Consider the following 15,261-nt stretch of genomic DNA (forward strand, 5'->3'; position numbering starts at 1 on the left):
CTCCCTGAGACCCACCCTGTCCACCGCCCCACCTCTCTGCTCCTCCCTGAGACCCGCCCCGCCCACCACCCTGTCCACCTCTTTCCTCGGTCGTCTGTTGTTATTCCTTGAAACATCAAGGATGGAATTAAAAGCTGAGTTTACTCCAGGGTGAGGAAAGAAAGGAGCCACCAACCCCCTAGCAAAGCTCAGTGCCCCAGAGAAAACCTGCCCCCTGCTATTGCAATCACTGATGTGCTGGGGATATGGCAGGAAAGGGACTGTCTGAATGATCAAGGCAGGAAATGGACAACAATCTACAGCAACGTCATTGACCACAAACACACTCTAACCATGCTCCAGCCAGAAGGGAAATGAGCAGGAATTCTTGCTGTTCAGCCATGGACACACTTACACAATGGCACAGCAGTGTGTGTGCTGAGGGAGCTGGTTTGAGGAAACAACTGAAATTGATCACTCAGTGAGAACAGAACTAGAGTGCAGTGAGAGACACATCTCAACCAAGTAGTTGTGGCTGAGTGGTTAAGGGGGTGGACTAGCAATCCAGTGGGGTCTCTCTGCGCAGGTTTGAATCTTGCCAACTACGGAGGGAGTTGTGGCTCTTTCGTTTTAAGGGAGCTGGGTCTTGTCTCACTCTCAAGCTGTGTCTACACTATTGGGTAATGCGGCTTTAAAGTGTTTTAATTAAACAGCTGCTGCATGTCCACACTATGCCCCTTGTGTCACAAGAGCACATCCACGCTAGCATCTTGGATGGCCACAGAGAGCAGTGCACTGTGGGTAGCTGTGCAACTGGCTGCAGGGTGTTTTGGGAAGGGTTTGCAATGCCTCATGGGCTGGTACAGCATCACATGATGCAGGTTTCTCTATCCCACCGTTCCATGGGCATCTTATTAGATTGCCAGCTGCTTTTCAACTGCAGTGTGCGTGGCGGGGTAGAGACTGTGTGTGGGGAGAGGGAGTGTGTCGGCACACTGTCTCTATGTTCAGACAGCTGCTGCAAGCAACCAGGCCTGAGGCAGGGGGAGGGGGCAGCCCCAACATCAGCCCCCGCTTCCCTCACTGGCTCAGCTCAGCACAGCAGCCTCTGTCACACGCACACACACACACTGCTGCTGCTTAGCTCTGTGTCAGGGGTGCAGGAACAGGGGATTTAGAGGGCCGTGGCCCCACCACTCTTAACTGGCTGTTAGGACAAATGATGGAGGGGGGAAAGGGGGAGTCTTTGGGGGGGGAGAGGCATTCTGTGGGTGTGGCCTCAGGGGGAGAGGTGGTGTGAGTGTGGGTCCTTGGGGAAGGGTTTCCATGGGAGTGCCACAGTTCAGACAATAGTGACCCCCCCACTGTAAGGAAGCTCCCGCCGCCCCTGCTCTGTGTTCGTAGCGCGGGAGAGAGCAGCGTTCCAGGGCAGTGATTTGCTCCCCGGGGCTCCACCAGGGGGGCTTGGGAGGCTGCAGGGAGTCCTGGGCCCTTTATATCACCAGCCTGGGGAAGCCGGACGGGGCTGGCACAGCGTACCCGCTCTTGCCAGTACCCCATACCGGAATGTACCAGCTTACGTTCACTTCTGGAAGGTCCTCACGTGGATCAATAACTGGTTAAAAGCCAGGAAACAAAGGGTAGGAATAAATGGACAGTTTTCAGGATGCAAACAGGTAACTAGTGGTGCCTGTACTGGGACTAGTCAACATCTTCATAAACGATCTGCTGAACAGCGAGGTGACAAAATTTGCGGATGATCCAAAACTACAGAGGATAGTTAAGTCCAAAGCAGACTGGGAGGAGCTAAAAAGAGATTTCACAAAACTGGGTGAAAGGGCAACAAAACGGCAGATGAAATTCAATGTTGATCAATGCAAAGTGATGCACATTGGCAAACATAATCCCAACTCTACATATAAAACGATGGGATGTAAAATAGCTGTTCCAACTCAAGTGAGAGATCTCGGAGTCACTGTGGATAGTTCTCTGCAAACATCCACTCAATGGGCAGTGGCAGGCAAAAAGCGAACAGAATGTTGGGAATCATGAAGAAAGGGATAGAGAATAAGAGAGAAAATCTTATTGCCGCTGTATAAATCCATGGTACACCCATATCTTGAATACTGCGTGCAGATATGGTCGCTCCATCTTAAAAAAGATGTATTGGAATTGGAAAAGGTTCAGAAATGGGTATGGAGTGTCTGCCATATGAGGAGAGAATAATAAGACTGGGACTTTTCAGCTTGGAGAAAAGCTGACTAAGGGGAAATATGCTAGAGGTCTATAAAATCATGACTGGTGTGGGGAAAGTAAATAAGGAGTGTTACTTATTCCTTCTCATAACACAAGAACTAGGGGTCACCAAATGAAATCAATAGGCAGCCCGTTTAAAACAAGCAAAAGGAAGTATTTTTTCACACAAGGCACAGTCAACCTGCGGAACTCCTTGCCAGAGGAGGTTGTGAAGGCCAAGACTATAACAGGGTTCAAAAAAAGAGCTAAATCAATTCATGGAGGACATGCTCTGAGCCAGGATGGGCAGGGATGGTGTCCCTAGTCTCTGTTTGCCAGGAGCTGGGAATAGGTGACAGGGGATGGGTCACTTGGTGATTCCCTGTTCTGTTCATTCCCCTCTGGGGCACCTGGCTTTGGACGCTATGAGAAGACAGGATACTGGGCTAGATGGACCCAGTGTGACCCAGTCTGGCCGTTCGTATGTCCTTACGTCCTTATGCTCCTTTCATAAGATGTCTGGGATTCTGCCTCACAATGTGTCCCTGAGGTCTCAGCCAAAATGCCCAGACAGGCAAACACTCTGGGCTCCTGAAGCCTCTGCCCCCCACCTAGTGCCCTATGGCTCATCCCTGACCCTTGCTGCTGCTCCTTGCTATAGACTGTGAGAGGAGTGGAGGCAGCGCAGGAGCCTTCTGGGGACGCAGATCTGAGGCTTTGGGAGAGACACATTGTCTGAGACATCAGAGCTCTGCAAATCCTGCAGCCACCCCCTTAATCCGGGGCCTGTTCCAGCCCTGAGTCTGGGCTGCTGTGATCCCTCCCCCAGAGCAGGGCGCCCACAGATTACAGCCTGGAAATAGGCGTGTGAGACTAACTCCTGTTCTCCCTGACAGGGCCTCCCCTAGACCAAGTGCCTAATCTATTAGAGTTCTTTGAAGGGGTCAACAAACATGTGGACAAGTGGGATCCGGTGGACATAGTGTACTTGGATTTCCAGAAAGCCTTTGACAAGATCCCTCACCAAAGGCTCTTACGTAAATTAAGCTGTCATGGGATAAAAGGGAAGGTCCTTTCATGGATTGAGAACTGGTTAAAGGACAGGGAACAAAGGGTAGGAATTAATGGTAAATTCTCAGAACGGAGAGGGGTAACTAGTGGTGTTCCCCAAGGGTCAGTCCTAGGACCAATCCTATTCAATTTATTCATAAATGATCTGGAGAAAAGGGTAAACAGTGAGGTGGCCAAGTTTGCAGATGATACTAAAAAGACGGTTACTCACCTGTAGTAACTGTTGTTCTTCAAGATGTGTTGCTCCTATCCATTCCAGTTAGGTGTGCGCGCCGTGCGTGCATGGCATCTCGGAACTTTTTTACCCTAACAACACCGGCGGGCCGGCTGGCGCCCCCTGGAGTGGCGCCGCTATGGCGCTAAATATATACCCCAGCCGGCCCGTCCGCTCCTCAGTTCCTTCTTGCCGGCTACTCCGACAGTGGGGAAGGAGGGCGGGTCTGGAATGGATAGGAGCAACACATCTCGAAGAACAACAGTTACTACAGGTGAGTAACCGTCTTTTCTTCTTCGAGTGATTGCTCCTATGCATTCCAGTCAGGTGATTCCCAAGCCTTACCTAGGTGGTGGGGTCGGAGTGAGACGTGGCGGAGTGTAATACCACGGAGCCGAAGGCTGCGTCGTCTCGAGACTGCTGCACCAACACGTAATGGGAGGCGAAGGTGTGGACCGAAGACCAGGTGGCCGCTCGACAGATGTCCTGGATCGGAACGCTGGCCAGGAAGGCAACAGACGAGGCATGTGCTCTCGTCGAGTGTGCAGTGACGTGGCCTGGTGGTACGCGAGCCAGCTCATAGCAGGTCCGGATACACGCAGTGACCCAGGAGGAAATCCGTTGAGAGGATATCGGCTCTCCCTTCATGCGGTCGGCAACCGCTACGAACAGCTGGGGCGAACGCCGGAAGGGCTTCGTCCGCTCGCTGTAAGCGGCGCTCTGCGGACGTCGAGGGTATGCAGCTGCTGCTCCCGAGGTGAGGCATGTGGCTTCGGGAAGAACACCGGGAGGAAGATCTCCTGGTTGAGATGGAAAGCTGACACTACCTTCGGGAGGAAGGCCGGATGAGGGCGAAGCTGCACCTTGTCCCCATGGAAGACCGTGTATGGCGGGTTGACCGTTAGAGCGCGAAGCTCAGAGACTCGTCTCGCTGATGTAATGGCGACGAGGAAGGCCGTCTTCCAAGAGAGGTAGAGCAGGGAGCACGTGGCTAAGGGCTCGAACGGAGGACCCATCAGTTTGGCCAAGACGAGATTCAAATCCCAGGTCGGGGCCGGGCGCCGCACCGGCGGGTACAAGCGGTCCAGGCCTTTGAGGAAGCGGGAAACCATCGGGTTCGAGAAGATGGACCGACCTTCCACAGAGGGAAGGAAGGCTGATACCGCTGCCAGGTGAACTCTCAAGGAGGAGACAGCCAGACCTTGCTCCTTAAGGTGCCAGAGGTAGTCCAGGATGGTAGGGATCGGGACCAGGAATGGATTAAGACCTCGATGGTCACACCAGAGTGCAAACCTCTTCCACTTCGCTAGGTAAGTGGAGCGAGTGGAAGGCTTTCTGCTCTCGAGGAGGACTTGTTGAACCGCTGCAGAACAGCCCCTCTCCGTGTAGGTCAGCCACTCAGGTACCAAGCTGTAAGATGGAGGGACTGCAGGTTCGGATGGTGGAGCCTGCCGAAATCCTGGGTGATGAGGTCCGGCCACAACGGAAGGGGATGGGTTCCCGAACGGAGAGCTCGAGCAGCAGGGTATACCAGTGCTGCCTCGGCCAGGCCGGGCGCGATCAGAATGACGTGAGCTCTGTCCTCCGGCTTCAGGAGCACTCGGTGCACGAGCGGGAACGGAGGGAAGGCGTAGAGGAGGTGATCCGTCCAAGGATACAGGAAGGCGTCCGACAGGGAGCCCGGCGAGCGACCCTGGAACGAGCAAAACAGGTGGCACTTCCTGTTCTCTTTGGAGGCGAATAGGTCTACTTGGGGAAACCCCCACCTCCGGAAGATTGTGTGGACGACATCTGGACGGAGGGACCATTCGTGGGAGAGGAACGACCTGCTGAGATGGTCTGCTAGCGTGTTCTGCTCTCCCGGAAGAAATGATGCTTCCAGGTGAATTGAGTGGGTCACACAGAAGTCCCACAGGAGCATCGCTTCCTTGCACAGGGGGGGAGGAGCGGGCCCCGCCCTGCTTGTTCACGTAGAACATCGCGGTGGTGTTGTCCGTGAACACTGTCGCACAACGGCCTTGCAGGTGGGAGCAGAAGGTGCGACAGGCCAGGCGGATGGCGCGTAGTTCGCGAACATTGATGTGGAGGGCGAGCTCCTGGGCCAACCACTGGCCCTGCGTGGAGATCGCCCAGGTGGGCCCCCAACCGAGCGCTGAGGCATCCGTGGTCAGAGTGACGGACGGGCGAAGAGGGTGGAGCGGAACTCCGCACACACGACCTCTGGGTTGAGCCACCAGTTGAGAGACTCGAGGTTGTCCTGGTGACCGTGACCACCATGTCGATGGGGTGGCGATGCGGCCGATACACCGACGCGAGCCAGGACTGGAACGGACGAAGGCGGAGCCGCGCATACTTGGTGACATAAGTGCACGAAGCCATGTGGCCCAGGAGGCGGAGGCACAAGCGCACTGTCGTGGTAGGGAAGGCGACAAGGTCCCGGATGATGGAGACCATCGTCTGGTGCCGAGCGCGAGGGAGACAGGCTCTGGCCACTGTGGAGTCGAGAACCGCTCCAATGAACTCCAGTCGCTGTGTCGGAATCAAAGTGGACTTCTCTGTGTTGATGAGAAGACCGAGCCGATGAAAGAGAGATATGATTTCTGACATCTGATCCATCACCAGTTGCCGGGACTGGCCTCGAACCAGCCAGTCGTCGAGATACGGGTAAACATGCATCTGACGACGTCGGAGGGCTGCAGCGACTACCGCCATGCATTTGGTAAACACCCTCGGGGCGGTGGAGAGTCCGAACGGCAAGACGGCGAACTGGTAGTGAGTGTGGTTGACCACAAACCGGAGGTAACGACGATGGGGAGGATAGATTGCGACATGGAAGTACGCGTCCTTCATGTCGAGGGCGGCAAACCAGTCTCCCGGATCCAGAGAGGGAATGATGGTCCCCAGGGTGACCATACGAAACTTGGGCTTGAGCAGGTACTTGTTCAGCTCGCGAAGGTCCAGGATAGGACGCAGCCCGCCTTTCGCCTTGGGGATGAGAAAATAACGGGAGTAAAATCCCCTGCCCCGTCTGTCCTGAGGCACTGCTTCTATGGCACCCACGCTCAACAGAGTCTGAACCTCCTGCAAGAGGACTTGCTCGTGAGAGGGGTCCCTGAAGAGGGACAGGGAGGGTGGGTGGGAAGGCGGGGGTGAAACAAATTGCAGGCGGTATCCCGACTGGACTGTTTGGAGCACCCAGTTGTCTGATGTTAATCGGGACCACGCCGAAAAGAAATGGGAAAGGCGGTTGTAAAACAGAGGGGAAGGATCCGGTAGGGAGAGTGATGGGCCGTCCTCGAGCGTCCCATCAAAAGGCCTGTTTGGCCCCTGAGGGCCTTCGGCCTGGCCTGGTTGCGGCGGTTGCGGATGGACGACGGCGATTTTGGGCCGGACGTCTGCTGTTGTAAGGGCGATACCGGGACTGGTAGGCCGGTCGGGAGGGCTGTGGACGGAATGGCCTACGCTGCGTCGCTGGCGTATGCATGCCTAATGTGCGTATCGCGATACGGCCGTCTTTTAAAGTTTGGATCCTAGAATCCGTCTTCTCCGAAAACAGCCCTTTAGTATCAAAGGGAAGGTCCTGTAACATATATTGGACCTCCGGCGGCAGGGTGGAAGACTGCAGCCAGGAGATACGCCTCATTGTGACCCCGGAGGCCAAGGTCCTCGCACCCGAGTCTGCAGTGTCGAGGGCGGCTGAAATGGAGGATCTGGACGACCTCCGTCCCTCCTCCAACATGGCCGTGAACTCCTGTCGGGAGGCTGATGGCAGGAGCTCGGTAAACTTCGCCAGGGACGTCAGAATGTCGAAGACGTACCTGGCGAGGAGGACCATCTGGTTGGCAATCCTCATTTGCAGGCCTCCTGCAGAATAGACCTTTCGGCCTATCAGGTCCATACGCTTCGCGTCCTTTGACTTGGGCGCCGAAGCCGGTTGACCGTGCCGCTCCCTGTCATTAACCGACTGGACTACCAGGGAGTCCGGGGTCGGATGTATATACAAGTATTCATAGCCCGTGGGAGGGACAGAGTACTTTCGGTCAACACCACGGGCTGTAGGGGGCACGGACGCTGGCGTCTGCCAGATGGTGTTGGCGTTCTTCTGCACCGTCCGTACAAACGGAAGTGCAACGCGCACCGGCATGTCAGCCTCGACCACGTTGGTGATAGGGTCCTCATCCTCGTGTACCTCCTCTATGGGCAAGGCCATCGCCATCGCCACACAACGAAGGAGGTCCTGGTGAGCTCTCACATCAATGGGGGGAGGCTCCTTAGTCGCTGCACCGGCCACCGCCTCATCAGGCGAGGACAAGGAGGACAACCCGTGGACAACCGTCTCCGAAGAGGGGTCCGCCACCTGCCCGTCGGAGGGTGCGGGCTGCGCATGGCCTTAGGACTCCGATGCTACAGCATCCGCCGCCGGTGGCGAAGGGGCCGGTCTGGATACCGTCGCCTCTGGGACTCTGCGCTCTGACGCGGGGGGCCTCGGTGGAAAAGGCACCCCCTGGGCCTCGTACTGGGCCCATGGAACCCAAAAGCCCCACGGTTGTGCCCCTTGAGGATGGTCCCGTGGGGTGGGCGGCAGGAGTCCGTATCCGTCCGTGCCGGAAGCGACCGACTCGGGTCGAGAAGGCCATGGCGGTGCCGAAGCGCTCGCAGAGTGCGCTGCCGAATGGGGCAGTCCGTCCCCGGATGGCAAAGCGCGAGGTTGCTCTGGTCGGTACCAGGAAGGCGACCGGGAGTGGCGTCCGCCACGGTGCCGGGAGCTCGACCAGTGCCGGGAGCTCGACCGGTGCCGGGAGCTTGACCGAGACTGAGACCTCCGGTGCCGTGAACGCCCTCGCGAGTCACGGTGCCGGGAGCGGTGCCGGGGCGGCGATCTTGTACGGTGCCGGCGGGATGGCGACCTGGACCTCGTCGGCGTCGGAGTACGACGGTACGCGATGACGAGAGGCACTGGGACTGCGACCGGCGTTTGACAGCGATCGGTGCCGCGAAGGTGAGCGGTGCCGAGATCGCGACCGACGTGATGGAGATCTGCCGCCGGACCGGGACCGGGACCGGGTGCGTCGACCATGGCGCCTGTCCAGGGATGGTGGCCGGGTCATTCTAGCCGGCTTCCCCGCCGACACGACAGCCCGCACCGGTGGTGCCGGGGGCCGGAGGCCTGGTGCCTCTATGAGCTTGATCAGCTCTCATGCGGAGGCGAATGTCTCCGGCGTTGACGGCAGCCGGGCTCAACCTCGGACGGCACCGGGAGCGTGGCGGCACGGACTCGGCAGGCCTTGCGGCGCCGGAGTCAAGGGTCCGTGCACGGCTTGTGCAGGCCCGGGGCCGCCAGGAGCGCCGCCGCCGCTGAGTCTTGGCGCGAGCCTGAGCCAGTGCCTTCGCTAGCCTCTGCTTCTTCGCGGGCGAAGCGGCGGTGCGAGACTTCTTAACCGCTTTCTGCGTCGGCGGTGCGCGAGGTGGAGCGGCTCGGTGCGCCCGGTGCGCTCTGCACCGAGGCAGTTCGCGGTGCCGGCGCGGACGGTGCCGTGGCTGAAGCGACGCCTCCATCAGAATCTGCTTCAGGCGGATATCCCGCTCTTTTCGGGTCCGCGGTTTAAAAGTCGAGCAGATCGCACACTTGTCTGTTCTGTGCCCTTCGCCCAGGCAACGGAGACAGGCGTCGTGCGGGTCTCCGATGGGCATAGGCTTCTGGCACGCCGCGCAGGGCTTAAAGCCCGGTGCCTTGGGCCTCAGCCCGCACAGGGTGAGGTAAAAGGGGAACTCCCCTTTCACCTTATCTATATGCACTAACTAACTATCTAAAACTGTAAAACTAACTACAAAACTAACTATATACAAGAAAGATGTGAACGCTAGGGATCGTGGAGAACGAAGAGTACTCCACAGTTCCAACTGGCCGTCACGGGCGGTAGAAGGAACTGAGGAGCGGACGGGCCGGCTGGGGTATATATTTAGCGCCATAGCGGCGCCACTCCAGGGGGCGCCAGCCGGCCCGCCGGTGTTGCTAGGGTAAAAAAGTTCCGAGATGCCATGCACGCGCAGCGCGCACACCTAACTGGAATGCATAGGAGCAATCACTCGAAGAAGAACTTCTCAAGATAGTTAAGACCAAAGCAGATTGTGAAGAACTTCAAAAAGATCTCACAAAACTAAGTGATTGGGCAACAAAATGGCAAATGAAATTTAATGTGGATAAATGTAAAGTAATGCACATTGGAAAAAATAACCCCAACTATACATACAACATGATGGGGGCTAATTTAGCTACAACGAGTCAGGAAAAAGATCTTGGCGTCATCGTGGATAGTTCTCTGAAGATGTCCACACAGTGTGCAGAGGCGGTCAAAAAAGCAAACAGGATGTTAGGAATCATTAAAAAGGGGATAGAGAATAAGACTAAGAATATATTATTGCCCTTATATAAATCCATGGTACGCCCACATCTCGAATACTGTATACAGATGTGGTCTCCTCACCTCAAAAAAGATATTCTAGCACTAGAAAAGGTTCAGAAAAGGGCAACTAAAATGATTAGGAGTTTAGAGAGGGTCCCATACGAGGTAAGATTAAAGAGGCTAGGACTCTTCAGCTTGGAAAAGAGAAGACTAAGGGGGGACATGATAGAAGTATATAAAATCATGAGTGATGTTGAGAAAATGGATAAGGAAAAGTTATTTACTTATTCCCATAATACAAGAACTAGGGTCACCAAATGAAATTAATAGGCAGCAGGTTTAAAACAAATAAAAGGAAGTTCTTCTTCACGCAGCGCATGGTCAACTTGTGGAACTCCTTACCTGAGGAGGTTGTGAAGGCTAGGACTATAACAATGTTTAAAGGGGACTGGATAAATTCATGGTGGCTAAGTCCATAAATGGCTATTAGCCAGAATGGGTAAGAATGGTGTCCCTAGCCTCTGTTCGTCAGAGGATGGAGATGGATGGCAGGAGAGAGATCACTTAATCATTGCCTGTTAGGTTCACTCCCTCTGGGGCACCTGGCATTGGCCATTGTCGGTAGACAGATACTGGGCTAGATGGACCTTTGGTCTGACCTGGTACGGCCTTTCTTATGTTCTTATGCCTCTCCCAGGCAAGACGTGTCTTCGGTGCCCCCCCCCATATGTTAAAATTTTGAATATCTTATTTTTCATTGCATTTGTAGCTCAGCTCATGATTTTGATGCACAATTTCGATGCATGATTTTCTCTGTCATATAAGATGATAAATTTGCAGGCTAGGTTGTGTAAACCTGTATTTATTCATGCCATATATAAGCAAATAAAACAAATGCATTTTCTTTAAGCATAAAGAAACTTTTAATTTTGACAGTAACTGAAAAGTACTAACATCTAGAAATGGAACTGTCAGTAGCACAGGGTGGGCCAGTATTAAATAGTGTTACAGTAGGAGACAGCGTTAGGATGTTAACCCCAGGCCTTTAGTTGAAAGGTCGCTTCTCTCGCCTTTCCCCCATGAACTGAAGCGCAGCATTAAAGAGATCCAAAGATTGACAAATGGCATTTTAAAGTGCTAAAATAGCAAGCGATGTCAGTCTGTCATTGGCCATCAACGACTGAAGATGTGGTTTAATGAGCCGGAGCTTCAAGGCGAGGGTGGCTCTGTCCACTGCCTTCCGTTGCGCTGCTGGGCACCAAGTCCCTGGTGGCCAATATGTGACGCTGGGAGAAGAGAGTGGGGTGGCAAGTGGCGGCAGGACTTTTGCCACCAGGGTCTAGCTGCCCAACTTCCTCCTGGTACTGCTGGCCCCCGGTCACCTTCAGGTAACACAGGAACTAAGGCAGAAATAGGGCAAGGAAGCAAGTAAAGCCGAGCAAGGAAGGCAAAAGTGAATCTTGTCTTCATGGGCCACTCGCAATGACGTCCTTTTTCTGTGCCACAGCTGACAACAACATCCCAGACAGAAAAGTAATAGGCCAAAAAGAAACCGAGCAGCTGCTGAAGTAGTTCAGTTGGGAGCGTGCTAGACTAACACGCTCTTCTATCCCCCTTTGTGCATGGGTGGGATGTTTTCTGAAAGTGCAGCAGTTCCTTTAACTGCCACGAGTCCCTCATTTCAGGCTATGCAGCAGGAAAAGGCAGCATGGGCTTCTGCACCGAGTTGGCCCACCTGACCTTTCATTCTTCTCTTGCTCTGTGTCAGCAAGGGGAAGAAAAAGAAGCTCTCCCTCAAGCTGGAGTCACAAGGGCGACGTAAGGACGACTTCCTGAGTGCCCGCTCCAGTCCTCTGCTCTGCCAGCTGACCTATTGAAGGGCTGTCACCACTTTCTCCAGGTTTGTCTATCGGTCTGTGCCAGGGTGAGCAACAACCAAGCAGATGGAGTTTCTGTAGTGTAGTGGTTATCCCGTTTGCCTAACACGCAAAAGGTCCCTGGTTCAAAGCCAGGCAGAAACATGCGGGCTTCCTTTTCCCAGATCCCCTTGCTGTTCAGGAAGGCCTCCTCCTTCTCCTATTGGCCTGTCCGTGGGATAACTCCAACCCCTGCATGACAGAGGGTGCTGACAGCAGTGGCAGGGCCGCCCAGAGGATTCCGGGGGCCCGGGGTCTTTGGCAGCGGGGGGGCCTTCCGTTCCGGGACCCGCCGCCAAAGTGCCCCGAAGACCCGCGGCGGGAGCCGGACCGCCGCCGAAGCGCAGCCCGGTCTTCGGCAGTAATTCGGTGGCGGGGGGGGGTCCCCGCCGCGGGCCTTCCGGGCACTTAGGCGGCGGGTCCCGGAACAGAAGGGCCCCCGCGCCGAAGACCCGGGCTGCGCTTGGCGGCGGCGGGTCCCGCTCTCCCGGTCGGTCCCGGCCCCGGCGGGTCCGGTCCCAGCGGTCCCGCTCCTCCCCCCGGCCCACGGTCCCGACGGTCCCGCTCCTCCCCCCCGGCCCCGGCCTCTTACCGAGCACGTCTCTGGCGGGGCCTGAGCTCCGTCCCGCTCAGAGCCGCGTGGTGAGGGGGCGGGGCTGGGAGCTCCACGCCGAGCGGAGGCAGCTGTCCCGCCCCTCCCACGGCGCTCTGAGCGGGGCGGGGCTCAGGCCCCATTGGCGCTCCCAGCCCCGCCCCCGCACCACGCGGCTCTGAGCGGGACGGAGCTCAGGCCCCGCCAGAGACGTGCTCGGTAAGAGGCTGGGGCTGGGGCTGGGGCCGGGGCGGGACCGTCTCTGAGCGGGGCGGGCTCAGGGCCCGCCGGAGACGCTGAGGCTCCAGGAGGCGGAGGCGGGAGCCTCCGCTCTTCTCTTGGGGGCCCCTGCGAGCCCGGGGCCCGGGCAATTGCCCCCTTGCCCCCTCTGGGCGGCCCTGAGCAGTGGAGAAAGCACCTTGGCATCAGGCTGGAGAACCTAGAGGAGTGCAGCGTGTTACCATTTGGAGGCTTGTGGCTTGGCCTCCTCTGCCCTGGGAGGTTGGCCGGTGGAGGCCGGCTCTTCCTGCTGGCCTCCTCTGCGTGACTTGCCAAAGGAGGAAGTGAGGCAGGAACAGGGCAAAAGAGGAAAGTGGAGCTGAGGAAGGCAGGGCAGAAAGTAAGTGCCTCAGTGCGGCTACGTGGGGTTAGTAGAGCATCACCATTCGTTCTGCAAAGCCAGGGGAGGTGCGGTGGGCTGCTGGGAGGCAGAATCCTGTGCCTGCCTCTTGGCTTCCCAGGGGTGGCTCCTTGCAGCCCAGGAGAAGCGGGGTTCTGGGGACGGAAAAGCAGCAATGGCGAGGCTGAGTGGGCTCCTTTCTGGCCAAGATGGTGGGTCTGGGAGTTGCCTGTAAGCCATAAGTGGACTTTGTGGAGTGAAAACTGCTGCTCCATTCTGGCTGACCTGGGAGCCATTAATGACTTGGGAGTAGGGGCAGGGCACTGGCTGTGAGCAAATGGGATCCAGGAAGCCCCAGCCTGCCCCTCCAGGGGCCAAGTCGTCTTCTCTCCTGCCATGGGGAGCCCGGCCTTAAGCCTGCCCAGCATGCACTGCAGCTCGAGCATTAAGCCTTCCTGTGTGCATAACCGAACTACGGCCTAGTGTAATAAGGTGTAAAGTTTAGATTGTGAATTTATCTTTAATTTCCATGGTAATTTACTTTGATCTTTTATGCCTACCACTTATAATCCTTAAAACTCCATCTTTCTGTAGTTAATAAATCTGTTTTATGAAACTGGTGTATTTTGCTTGAAGTTCTTAGGAAATCTCAGCTCCATTACAAGGCTGGTTCATGTACTATTCACAGTGAGGGAGGGGTGGACCATGCATAATAAACTCACTATTGTGTCATTCAGGAGGCCTGTGATATGCAGGGGTTCAGATTAGATGCTCTAATGGTCTCTTCTGGCCATAAAGTCGACTAATTTCTGAAAAACTGAGTGTAGCATTGAGAGCAGCGTCTGATGTTTCCCTGTCTAGCCGGCTTGCTGCCTAGAACGAACGCTCCTTGAGTGGGGTGATCCCCAGGGAGTAGCTCAAACCTGCAAAGTGCCTGGCCAGGGGCAGGACATTGGCTCAGCAAGGGAGGGGTGTGGCAGTGACATCACAAAGGCCTTTTGCAGGACCTCAGACTATTGGTCAAAGACTATTGGTGGGAAGGTGGTGACCTCACAGAAAGATGCTGACATCAGCCAGGCAGGACAGGGGCGAGGGGCCAGGGAAACTTCAGAGACCCCTGTGGCTTTGCTCCAGCAAGTCTCCTTCTCCAGGTCTCTCTTTGAGGACTGAGAGAGTATTTGGGTCACGGACGTGAGCGCCAGGAAGAACCTCTTTCGAGTTTTCTCCTTCCCTGTTAGTGATTTTACTAGAAAACAGCCATTCCTGTTTAGAAGGTAAGAGCCTCCTTGAGGTTTGAAACCTGTTCAGTCTGATCCATCTGGTGACAGTTGAATTCTGGGCATGGAAAACTCGAGCTTAAGGAGGCAGAATTTTATTGCACACCTGGGATTTTGTCCCTTAGAGTCACTGGGGACATTGGGGCTTGTCGTTTTTGTTTCATCTTTTCCTCCATCTATCCCTCCCTCCTTTCTCTTTGTCTTTTGCTTCTTTTGTCCTTTCTCCTGTTCCCCTCCCAACAGCAGGAGAGGGGTGTCGGGGTGTGTGTGTGTATGTTGCGGGGCTCTGCAGCTCCCACTGTGGGAGGTCCACCCAAAAATGTGGGGCTGAAATAGTGCTCGGGCAGTGATCCCCACCAATGACCTGGGCCATCCTTTGGGCTCTCTGGTGAGAACCCTCAGCCTCCCGTCCTCAGTCTCTACCCTGATTGGCTGAGCAGCGGGTTATTGACAGGGAGGAGACTCAGGTCCTTGTTCTCTTTTAAGACCAAGGAAATAAGTCAGAACCAGTTCTATGTTTGATGAATTTTGCTGCTTCTCTGCATTAATTGTCTTTGAGCAGTTCAGGATTCTCTCTAACATTGCAGTTCTCCTCAAATACTCGCTGAATACTTACTGTCACTGTTGTTGGTCTGGAGCTCATCTGAGAGCACTTTATTCAGGTCATTCAGTGTCTGAAATTCAAGATCCGATGGTTAGTTTGAAAATCAGGGCTCTTGGGTCCTATTCCCAACTCTGCCACTGACTGGCTGTGTGACATAAGACAAGTCAATTCTCCTTTCTCAGCCTCAGCTTCTCCCTCTTTCAAGTAGGGATAATAATGGTCCGCTCCTACCTACTTCACAGTGCATGGAGGCAGGGTCTGCTCTAGGTTTTTGCCGCCCTAAGCAAAAAAATTTGGCTGCCCCCATCCCAGCCCTGGGCTCCCCCTCACACCCTCCTGCTGCCCGAGCC

This window comes from Mauremys reevesii, linkage group 14 (assembly GCF_016161935.1).
Source record: "Mauremys reevesii isolate NIE-2019 linkage group 14, ASM1616193v1, whole genome shotgun sequence".
Lineage (NCBI taxonomy): Eukaryota > Metazoa > Chordata > Testudines > Geoemydidae > Mauremys > Mauremys reevesii.